General features: G+C 51.8%; 1 protein-coding gene across 4 annotated transcripts in view; it reads right to left on the bottom strand.

The window, feature by feature from the left end:
- CARD11 (caspase recruitment domain family member 11) overlaps positions 1–11,845 on the bottom strand; it is a 100,945-nt gene extending 89,100 nt beyond the window's left edge. For 3 of the 4 annotated variants that reach the window (XM_036933039.2, XM_036933038.2, XM_036933041.2), the window contains exon 1: positions 11,606–11,844. The gene's annotated coding sequence lies outside the window, so the exon portion shown is untranslated. Of the gene's footprint in view, positions 1–11,605 lie in introns of all 4 variants that reach the window. The other variant, XM_036933042.2, reaches the window with a different exon arrangement.
- Positions 11,846–12,154: the final 309 nt, after the last annotated feature.

Raw genomic sequence — 12,154 nt, 5'->3', positions numbered from 1 at the left:
CACATGGCAGAGATAAAACCAGGAGATTTTGAAGATACAGAAAAGGAGCAGTTACCTCCCCAGATTCCCTCTGCAGCCTTGGCAGAAGAAACATTTACTCATATTCACTGGAAAACTGGACACCAGGTGTGAGGGATAAGGGTCATCCAGAAAAGTAGGTGACTAAAATGTTAGAGGAGTGCAGAGGGTGTACCGGGGGCCTGCTCTTTTTATTACAAGCTTTGTAGAATGACAATACATATATGACTTAAATAAAGATAAAAATTAAACTAAAAAAAAAAGTAAAAATAAAAACCCCAACAAGCCAAAAATTAGGACGGCTTTCAGAGCACATACCTGGAAGCCGCTGCCTGAGCCCACAGCCTCCCCAGAGGCAAATGTCATCCCTCAGATTCACAGGTCCAACACCCTGCTGCATGAGGGGGGCCAGGCCCCCAGGAGAAGGAGGGTTTCGTCTAGAGAATACAGGGTGCTCCTGTAATGAACTTCAAAATGTCTTCCAACTTAGTTTTTTTTCTCTCATTTTTTCCCCAAATTCGATCATCTATCATTTACCATGACTTGCTTCAGGCTATGCTATTTATAACAATAGAAACAACATTTTTGGCTTGTCATCTTTCTCCAAAGAAACTCAGACTCTCCAAACCCTTAATGTGGGTACAAAATACTTGATAATCTTGTGAAAATGCAGATCCTAATTCAGCAGGTCTGAGGTGGAACCTGAGTCTGCATTTCTAACCAGCTCCCAAGTGAGGCCCAGGCTGCTGGTCCATGGATTGCACTTGGAGTAGCAAAGGGACATGGGGCAACTTTGTGGGGTGATAGAAACATTCTCTATCTTGATTGGGGTTGTAGTTACATGGGTACACTGATTTGTCAAAACTCACCGGGTTGAATACTAAAAATGGGTACATTTTATTCTAAGCAAAGCATCTTTTAATAAAGTTCATTTTAAGGGAAAAAATCCATTCTAGATGGATTACAGATCTAAATGTAAAAGATGAGACAATAAAGCTCTTAGAAGAAAACATAAACCTTGGGGTAGGCAAATCTTTCTTACACAGGACTCAAAAAAGAAAAAAAACCCATGACTTCGATTACATTAAAATGAAAAACTTCCCTTCATCAGTAGACTCTGTGAAGAGAGTGAAAAGGAAAGTTGTAAACTGAAGAAAGATATCTGTAATACATTTATGTGACAAAGGACTCCTAACTATCATATATAAAGAACTGCTACAATGTAATAAGAAAAAGACAACCCAACAGAAAATGGACAAAGCACTTGAACAGGCACTTCACAAAGGAGTATATCCACAATGGCCAGTAAACACATGCAAAGGTACTCAACCTCATTAGTCATAACTGAAATGCAAATTAAAACCACAAAATTACATGTTGTGACTATGCACCTACCATTTTGGCTGAAATGAAGACAGTACCCTGTGTGAGCAAAGATGTGGAGCATCTGGAACTCTCATCTGTTACTGGTGGGGGTGTAGTTTGGAACAACATCCTTGGAATGCTATTTGGCAGTATTTATTAGAGCCAAACACACTCTAAGATCCAGCAAATCCACTTGAGTGGAAATACCAGCACGTGCCTCCAGAAAGTATGTGTAAGAATGCCCATAGCAGCTTTATTACAATGGCAAAAAACTGGGAACAGCCCAAATATCCATCAAGAGTAGTACAGATAAAATTTGAAATATTCATAAAATGGACTGTTACTGGCACTAATAATGTGAAAAAAACTACTGTTACATGCAGAACAGGGATGAAGCCAGAGCTATCAGATACAACACAGGGTGCCCAGTTGGATTTGAGCTTTGAATAAACAACCAATAACTTTTTAGTACATCAGTGTCCCATGCAATATGTGGGACATACTTTTACTAAAAATTATTATTACATGAAAAGTCATCATTAATTACAATATTGTTTTTCAGCTGGTCATGTTCTGTTTCTCGATCTGGGTGGTGCTGCACACAGGACCTGTCTCTTGTATGAACATTATACTTCAAGACAAAGTTTACTTAAAATAACAGTCACCCTAAACCTGGCACCGGTCCCTTAGGGGAGAGCCTTGCCTCTTGCCTCGAGTCTCCCATCTGTTGCCCTTGCTGCTGTCCGTGATCTTTCCAACCTGAATATCCATTCTGGCTTGCGACCCCTGCTCAGGGCACCCCAGTGGCACCGCACCCTGACCCACAGGACGGCACCTGCCCCATTGGCACAGCATGCCAGGGATCTAAGGACCCCTCCTCCCTCTGCCCCCTGACCTTGATGTCTTTTTTCCAACACTGACACTAAGCACACCTCCATGGCTTTGCAGGTGCTGTTTCTCTGCCTAGAAGTGCCCTCCGCACTTCTCTGCCTGGCAGAAGCCTACTTATTTTTCCAGGCCTGTTTCTGCTTCAATTGACTTGGAGGGCTTTTGGACTTCTTGAAGACCCAAGTGCTCTCCCCAACAGACTCGTTTTCATTGTGTGTTTACACTGTCTCTACCAGACTGCAGGCTTGTTCGGGCAGGGACCCCGGCTTCTCTCCTTTGTACACTTAGAGTGCCCACGAATGGTTCACACAGGGTATGAGTTAAAGGATGAATTAACTGGGTAATGGTAGGAATGGATATTGATGTATGGGGACGAAATGAGTTTAATGAAATGCTTTACAAAAGGCTCATGCTGAACTTTAGATTTGGCAGGGACCTTCAGAACTTGCTCTAGGTCACCCTGCTAATACGGGGCACACACTGGTATCATGAGCATATGCTTATCTCTTATTGGGGTCTCCCTGGACAACATGCTTGTCACATGTGCTGGGCACTAGGTAGGTGGTATCTCATTTAATTTACTGTGATCAGGATGTTATCCCCATTTCACAGAAGAGGACAGAGGCGCAGAGAAGTTGAATGATTTGTCCAAGATCACATGGCTGGTGGGAGGCAAGACCCACAGTCACCACTCTCCCTATTCTGTGAGTAACGCCCAGTGCTGAATCACTGAAATGCCCCACAGAACAGGAAAGGCAAGGGAGGGACTGCCAGTGCCCGCTCCGCCCCAGGCAGTGGTGTGACTCAGTCTTTTCTGGTCCACCTCAAATCAGTCTCTGTGGGCAGCCACCCCCTCTCCCACGGAATGGCCTGTCGGGAAGGGGCATCACCCGAACCCCTAAACACAGTGTTCAGCTCTGTCCAGAGACTCTCAACTTCTGCCTGAGATTTTCAGGTTTTAAACAAACAAAAATTGATTCACTGTTTCCAGTCCTACAGGAAACTTAAGTCCTTTATTTTTCTGCAACTGAGAAAAAAAAAGAAAGAAATGTAAAAAAAACCAAACCAGAAAAAGAAAAAAACCTTTCCATCTTAGAAGTTTCAAACACTTCTCATTTCACACCACACCAAACATTGTTCATGACACAGGCTGCAGAACCAAGCCAGAAGGAAATGAAACGCATTACAATAAAACACACTCACTAATAAATAAAAGCTCAACGAATGTATCCCACTCGGTATGTACCACTGGCAAGAATAAATACCCCAAAGCTTTGCTTAAACCACATAATAGAGGAACTGATGGCTCCCCTGGGTCTCTGGGAAAAGTTAATGCATACAGCAGGCTGCAAATGGAGACTCTGTTTGGGATTTTGGCAGAAAACACCGGGCATTAGCAACATTCAAGGTGAAAGAAGGGAGACTTGTAGATTTAGGGAAGGGAATATTTTTTCACTGGGTAACAAAAATAGATATATCTGGATGTCTCTCCTGGATTCCCATAGGCTGCAGGGCACGTGCCTGCTCCAGAGGTTCACCAGAGCTGCGCTCAGCAACTCTCCCAGATCTACTATTCCCAACTACCCAACTAGAGAATTAATTTAACACCAGAGATTTGGATAATAAGGAGGAACCCCTATGGGAGATGAAAATTTACTTGGAGAAGATTTTTTCCCCAACCGTTGTTTGGAGGCATCACAAAATGGTGGGGACCACGGGTGGGGAGGCAGGGGGACAGCCACCGACTAGCGGAAAGCCTGGCTCTCGCCTGCTGGGGGCTTGTTTCAGATCCTGCGATCTCCCAAGAACAGAAGGATCACACCCACACCCTACTCCTGTGTTCACCCGCTTCCTCATTCACCCAGGGAAATGCAAACGGCATGTCCTGCAAGGCTTTGCCCAGCCCCATGCATGGGTCAGAGGAAGGCACGGCTAAGGTGGATTTGCGACTCGAGAGGTCCATTAATAACCATAAAACATCACATTTACATAATGTTTTGCTTTTCTTCAAATCAGTTTTTCACCCACTCTCTCTGTGCTCCTCAGAGGAATTCTGGGGGGTAGGAAGGCAGGGGTTATTTGTCTCGCTGTTCTATGCAAAAACAAAATCTTGGGACAGTGAAGTGACTTGCTCAAGATCACGGAGCCATCGTGGATTTCTGACCCTGGAGGGTTCTCGGTCTGGGCACCCAGGCTTCAGTTTTCAGTTTTACACCCGGAGCGGACGCAGGCAGTCAATCACAGAACTCTCTTCCAGGACGCTCAAGGTCCTTCTCAAGCAAGCCGCAACTAGCTGCCTGGAACTGACCCATGATGAAACCCGTTTGCCATCCCAGGCACGGTCTAATGGTCTCACATACGAGGAAACTGAGTTCAGAGAGGAGAGAAGACTTGGTCAAGACTGCCCAACAGGTTAGTGGCCCAGAACCCAGCCCTCCTTTCTGAGCCCTGCGTCTCTGCAGCACACACCACACCCCTCCGCAGGGCAAACCAGTCCCCACGGCAGGGGGCGCACCGGCTGACATTCTCTGGGACCTCACTAGGGCAGATGGGTTTTCTGTGCTGAGCAAGTGGACACATTCCCACCCTTCCAGGATGGGAAAGAGGACTTGGGATTCAACAATCAGAAGTTCGGTTTGGGGAATCCTACTCCATGTCCAGGCAGACAAAACAGTCGGCTCCTACCCAACGGCTAGAGCTCGAGGGCGTGTGGGCAGGAGATACAAACCTGGGAGCTGAGACTGGATGAAACGGCCCAGGAAGGAGAGCAGAGGGAGGAGGGGCCTGCGGCACTCTGACCTTAGGGGTCGGGGGACTCACAGGAATCAGAAAAGAGAGACTAGGAAGCAGTGGTCAGGAAGGAAGGGAAAAACCAAGAGGGTGAGCCACACGGAGCTCCAGGGAGGAGAGAGGATCGACTGTGTTAAATGCTGCTGAGGTTGGGCCCTACGGGGGCTAAGAGGGCTCACTGGACTTAGCAACTGGATCAGTGACCTTGATAAGAGCTATTTACACTGAGTGCTGGGGACAGTGTAGGCAACACTTCCAAGAAATCTGCTGGGAAGGCCATGGGCTTCACTGTGTCCCCCAAACTGGAACAGGGAAACCCAAATCCCAGTAGCTACAGTTGGGGACGAAGCCTTCAGAGGCGATTCAGTTAGAGTACAGCTGTCAGGGTGGGCCCTAGTCCAGTGAGCCTGGTGCCTTGTGAGAAGAGGCGACTGGACACCCAGAGACACCAGGGGCATTTGTGCAGAGGGAGGACCATGTGAGCAGTCAGCGAGAAGGCCCCAGCAGCCTGCACGCCAGGGCGAGAGGCCTCAGGGGACACGCCCTGCCAAAATCTTGATCTTGGAATTCCAGCCTCCAGAAGTATGAGAGAATAAATGTCCACTGTTAACACCCCCGGCAAACTCACACAGAAGGGGTGCCAGGCAACGCAGAGTTGGGCAGTGGTGGCTGCAAGGGAATATGGCACCAAGAGGGGGGGTAGTTCTTTTAAAAGTGGGGGGACTGCAGCATGTGGCACCCTGGCGGGGAGGACCCTGTAGAGAAGGAGATGATTTGGAGGTACAGGAGGGAGGAGACAAGGGCTAGAGAAGTCTTTGGACAGACAGGGCAGGCTCTGGAGCCTCTGTATGGGGCAGGCCTGGGTGGGGGAAGGCCTGGGGGTTAGGGGCAGGCCAGGCAGGGCTGTGGGAGGTGAGAGACAGTGAGTGGATAGAGAAAGGATAGTCCTTGGCTTAGGGTAGGTGCGCCTCTTGGGCCCAGTTAGTCTGACTCTGCCACAAGACATAAAAGATTGGGATTTGAAACTGTGTTTTAAAATCAGTTAAGAAAGATGCAATACTATAAAATGTTCCACAAAGTGAAGGGGAAGAGATGGATCTTCCTCTGCTCTGCTGCGGCGGTGTGGGCAGGAGATCGCCCGGTCCCTCCGGCCCTCACCCCGTGTCTGAGAGTTGAAGATGGGAGCCTTGAGTGAAGTTGGAGGCAGCGTTATTATTCTGAACCAACTATGCTTGAATCCTTTTCAAAAAGAATTTCCTCTTAGAAAACACTCAGCGGCAGGAACGACGCACTAACACACAGTTCACTTTAGACCAGCATTCACCTGCCGATATAATTTCCCAGCCAGGAGGGCTCCACCGGGCTCCGTGGGCCCTCGGGTAAAGGGCGGGCCATGCGCACACCTCCTACGGGAGCAGCCCCAGCCCCATCACCCAGGTCCCAAACCGCAGAAACGCAAATTCTGGCAGAGCAGATGGGTACATCAGCAGGTTCAGAGCGGCAATGCCAGCCAGGCAGTGAGGGACCAGGACCCCCAAGTTGGAGGCAGGAGGGAACGTGCCACATGATTCCACGCAGGCCAAGTTCAAGGACAGGGAGAAAGAGGATGGTACGGGCAACTGGGATGGGCGCCAGACCCCGTGGGCCTGGAAGGGGGCTGGTTCTTGAGCCAGGTGATGGGCCACATGGTGGATGTGAGAGTTTGTCAGGGGTGCACTTCAGGTGTGGGACGTGGGACCTGTCTTGTGGGTGCGCCATACCTTCATTTAAAAAAAAAATCATTATTTTTAAGCAATCAGTGTAGCCTTTCAATAGGCGCGCTGAGGCCTGGAGCTTTGTCTATTGGGACTTGGCTGAAAACAGAAGTCATTACAAGAGGAACCCTTCCTATTGGCGGCAGGGACGACCCTTGCCCCTCTGCTCAATGTCCTAAAGACAGTAGGCAATCAGGGAGAACGAACAAACAAGACACCAAATAAACACGCAAGTCCTCCCCTCTTTGCCCACCAAGCCCCTTTACCAAGGCCCTACTACAGCAGTTTCCCACATGTGCTCAAACGCTGCCTGTGCCCAGACCCAGCATCCCCCACGCCCCCTTGGCCTCACTAATGGCCTCACAGAACTCCATGGTGCTGATGGACCCTGCCTTTGAGAAGCATCTGTGTGGTTTCAAGCTTTCCCCCAAAATAAACGAAGGTACCATCAACACAGGCGCCCAAAGAGGACAAGTCTGTCTATGAGATAATTTCTTAGAAGCAGAATTCCCAGGTCAGGGGTTCATGCATTCATCATGGCGGCAAGCACTGTCAAATCCACAGGGTGTAGGAGCGTCTGCCTCCCCTCTCCCTTGCCAATGTTAGGTTTTATCAAGCTTTTTGATATTCGCTGGTCTGACAGGTGAAAAAATGTTCTGTCCCTCTTGTATTAGTTTGCATTTTACTTCATGATAAGTGAGGTGAATTGATGGTCTGCTCATACACTGTTTGTTCACATCCTTTAAACATTTTTTGGGTTGAGTTCCCCAACTCTGGAGTCGGCAAACTACTGTCAAGGGCCTGCAGGGCCATTTCGTGACACTGGGCGAACCTGGCCACACTCATTGGGGCCTCCAGTTGCTTTCAATCTGCAAGAACAGAGCTGAGCTGTTTCCACAGCAACTATCTGGCTCACAAAGCCTAAAATATTTACTATCTGAACTTTTACAGAACAAGTTTGCCAATTCCTGCAGCTCATTGATTTGTCAGAGTTCCTTGTAAATTAAGGAAATGGCCCTGTCTTATAAAAACTGTTTTGCATTGAACTCATTACTCTGTTCTACCTCCTACCTCCAATTCCATCCGAAATAACCAGGTCAGAAGTGCAGCTTGAAACACGGAAGCCCTCTGAGCTCTTCCATCTGGAAGCACTTTGGTCTACTCTCATTTAGGGGTCAGATTTTTATATCCATTTACATGTGTGGCAACTGAGGCTCATCGGTGACTTTCCCAAGATCACACAGCTAGGATGTGGCAGAGCCAGGATGGACGCCCTGTCTGCCTGGCTCCAAGTCCACAGATCTTTCCTTTAAAGGATCTTGCCCCTTAATGGATGGAGCCAGCCCCAGGGGACGGTGCTGACTGTAAAAAGCAATCTGACATGTATTGTCTGTGGCACCAGGGCACTTGGGATAGAGCATGGGGGGCCCTGCCTTGTCCTGGCCACACCTGTGTATGAAGCCCTTTGGGGCATATGGAGCTCTGGCTCACCCACCTGGGAGGAGCATGGCCCACTGAGGATGACCCTCCCCACTGAGTGGGAAGGACCAGGGCCTGTGATGTAACAGATGTGCTCAGGGGGACTTGACCGCGGGGCTGAAGGAGGGAAGAGAGCCCAAGCCTGAGGAGGCAGGCACAGTAGAACGTTTATTATCCCTTGGCACAGTGCTCCCATTACAGAAATTTGACAGCGACCATTATAATCTCAGAGCCCTTAACAAATCACGAGCAAAAAGGATACCCTCCTAAAAACAGTCACCCCATTAAAACCACCGACCCACAGAGCAGGATTAGCTCAAGGAGAGTTTGGGGGACGATGCGTAGGGTGTGTTCTTTGCATGTAATGTGCACTAGCCATGTTCCTCCCGTGTGGCGGGGCTGGTGGAGAGGAGCAATCTGTGAATCTGTGGTTTGTTTTCTTTAGCAGAAAAGCGTTTTTAAGGGACTTCCTCAAAAGCTGTCCTTTCCTTTTCTTTCTGCTCCAGTATTTAAAGTAATCCAAGCATTTTCTAGACCAGAGATAATGCAGTGATGTGCAAGGTAGACTTCCTTTAATCCCTACAATCTCCAGGGAGACTGGAATTGCAGACAGAACTTAAGTGCTTAAGGGAGGCCCGTGTGGGAGCCCCAGGTGTGGACCTCGGTGCTAGCCTCTCCTCTTCCCCAGATCTCGGTGATAACAGCAAAGGTTATGATGTGTCTCATCTCATGTTTTCTCATGTTAGGCTTGGTGTAACTGACAATTCCAAAAGTAATCCTGATTTCATTGGAGATAAATGGCTCGCCAAGGCTGACCCGGCCACGGCCGTGCCGGCTGAGGTCACTGAGTGAGCACAGATGCGCAGTCTGGGTCAGAACCAGCTTCTGGGGCTTTCCTGATCTCCCACACTGCCTCATATCCAAAAGGTGGAACACGGACCTCCTACTGTCTTCTTCCCTTGCCTTGACTTTAAAAGTCGTTCCACAGAACTGGTTCTGCAAAACTGCGGGGTGATTTTCTGGGAATTCTGGCCCACACGGGACTTCACCCACAGGTGGGTCACCAAGAAGCCTGTCTCCAAGGCAAGGGGAACACAGCAAGTCGAAGCCAATCTGAGAAGCTTTTTGTCAGCACTCGACGCTGCTCATCTGGATTGCCTGGACACCGGCACCGCTTGGCCTTTCATGCATCCAGCACTGCGAGGGGCTGCCTTCATTCTACACAGCCCCTCATGGTCACCACCCAACCGGACATGGCCCGTCAGTCCTGGGAAGCAAGTCTTCCGACGGGAGGGTGGAGGAACATGACATAGGAACATGGAGAGAGAAGTTGGACATTGCCTTGCCAGCACTACCTCAGCCTGGAACCTTCTATCAGTCCCTGGGCCTCCGAGTCCTACCAGGTCCCCACTCACCTCCCACTGTCCTCTTCACTTTAGTTCCTTCCAATTTGGCTAGAGCCTGAGTCACATGCTGGTCATGGCGTACACAGACTGCATGTCCCGAACTTCTTAGGGCGCATCTGGGCCTCACATTCCTTCCGTGTGTCCCCCAAGGTGCCCAGTACCATGTCACCGGTCAGTGACCTCCGACTACTTCCAACAAGTCACTTAAAAATGTCACTAAGGGGTGAATGGATAAACACAAAGGGGTCTCTCCACACAATGGAGTATTAGCCTCAAAAAGGAAGGACATTGTGATACATTCCCCAACCTGGATGAACCTGGAGGGCATTATGCCCAGGGAAATAAGCCAGTAATGAAGGGCCAAATACTGTGTCATTCCACTCACACTAGGTTCCTAGAGTCATCACATTCATCAAGGCGGAAAGTGGGTGGTGGGTGTCAGGGGTGGGGAGGGAGTGCTCAGTGGGGGCAGTGCTTCCATTTGAGATGAGAACATTCTGGAGATGGATGGTGGGGATAGAAGCACAAAATTCAACAGTTTGAAAAACCATATAAAATATCATTTGTGCACAGACCAAGACTGGGCTGATGGGGCTGCCAGCCTCCCTTTATGGTGCTGGTACTAATAGAACCGACATCCGTCCACACCTTCTTCCTGGCATGTGGCGAGGCTGAGGCCAGGCTCCCCCTGCCCTCAGATCACCCCCTGCCCTCAGAGGAACCATCATTTCCTCAGAGCTGCCTTGGAGTGGAGAGCATGGCGATTCAGGGAAAGGACGGATGGGGAGGATTTAGCTGCACTCCTGTTCTGCCATTAATCCACAGGCCAGGGGCAGCCAGGGCACATTCTGCAGAGGGCAGGCACTCAATAACTGTCCAGTGACTGGTCAACATTTTTTCCTTCTCTGGTAGGTTGGTGACCTTATACCTTCAAGAGAAGTTGTAAATGTCAGGAGAAACGTTTCCAGCTACAAATCAAAGGCTCTGAGGGCAGCAGGCACAGAGGTCAGTTTGGTCCAAGAGCAGGTCTGTGCAGGCGGCCCTCTGCTGACACTCTGAGGGGGCTCACAGCTGGACACACCTGGCGGTCAGCAGGCCACCTTGGCCAGCTGCTCCTTACAGAGTAACTACGGTCCCCCTGCAGCCCCTCGGACTGTGCTCTGACCTCTGGACAGGGAGCCCGTCCACCCTCCCCGAGCCCCCAGCTCAGGAGAGCTTGGGAGGGGCCCTTCCAGCCTGGACAACGTGGGGGGTGGTCAGGTCCAGGGAGGGGACTTCAGGCTGTAGGCCACCAGGAGCTCATCCTGGGCCCCTCGGCGGCTCAGACCCTCCCCTGGGGAGGCGCCGTCCTAACCCCGCTGCCGGAGGCCCCACCTTCTCAGGAGCCTCTGAGTCAGGCCCGTGGTCTGGAAACTTCCTTTCCTTTCAGGTGTTAAAAAAGGTTCTTTTCCTCCCTGGGGGCAGATGAAGCGAGGGCCGCCCGGCCGCCACTGCAGCCCGGGCACCCATTCAGCCTCTTCTTCTTGGAGGCGTGCGGGACAGACCCAGGGAGGTGCGAGGTGGAAGAAAGAACAGAGCTTGGGAGGGGAGATGGGGCCGAGGGGGAGAGGGAGTAAGAGGGGGATGGGACGAGAGATGGGGTGCAGCGCCGCGGAGCCAGGCAACCGGACCCTGCAGCCCCTCGGTCGCCTTGCACCCTAGCCACGAACCCGAGGCTCTGCCTGTGGCCGCGGTCCCTTCCCACCGCGCGCCCCGCGGTCCTCCGCGGCGAGGCCCCCAGGGCGGTCGCGGTCCCCGCCCCCCATCCCGTACGCCCCCCGCGCCCCCCTGGGCGCCCCCCAGTGCAGTCCCAGCCCCACTTCGGCGCGCCCCCCCGCGCCCAGCCCCCGCAGCCGCCTAGCCTACCTGGGGCGCTCATGCTCCGCTGGCCACTCGGGGCGCCTCCTCCGCGCAGGCCGCCGGCTTCCTCCCGGCACCCCGGGCCGTGGTCCCCGCCGCCCGGGAGGTCCGAGGGGCGCCGCCCGCCGGGGGCTGCAGGGCCGGTAGGGGCTATGCTCCACCCGGGCAGGAGTCCGGAGGCCGGGGGAGTCGAGAGAAAAAAGGAGAGAAAGTGTGTCATAGGCTGACAGGGGAAGGGAAATGCAAAACCCGACAGGAAATGAGGCTAAAAAAATGCAAAAGTTTGAAAAAGAGATAAGGAAGAGGGGCGGGGCGGGGCCCGGGTCGGCAGGCGGGAGGAGGACGGCGGTGGGCGGCGGTGGGCGGCGGTGGGCGGCGGTGGGCGGCGGTGGGCGGCGGTGGGCGGCGGTGGGCGGGGCGGCCCCGGGGGGTGGGGGCGCCGATGCGGGGCCTGCGGCGGCCCTGGGGTGGCCCCCCCGCAGTGGCCCTCCAATGGAGAGGTGGGGGCGCGCCGGCGGAGCTGTGAGGCCGACCCCGGCCCCGACTCGGCGCCCT

Source organism: Manis pentadactyla, chromosome 10 (assembly GCF_030020395.1).
Source record: "Manis pentadactyla isolate mManPen7 chromosome 10, mManPen7.hap1, whole genome shotgun sequence".
Lineage (NCBI taxonomy): Eukaryota > Metazoa > Chordata > Mammalia > Pholidota > Manidae > Manis > Manis pentadactyla.
Note: the sequence above shows the minus strand (reverse complement) of the source record. Positions and strands in the feature narration are given on the sequence as shown.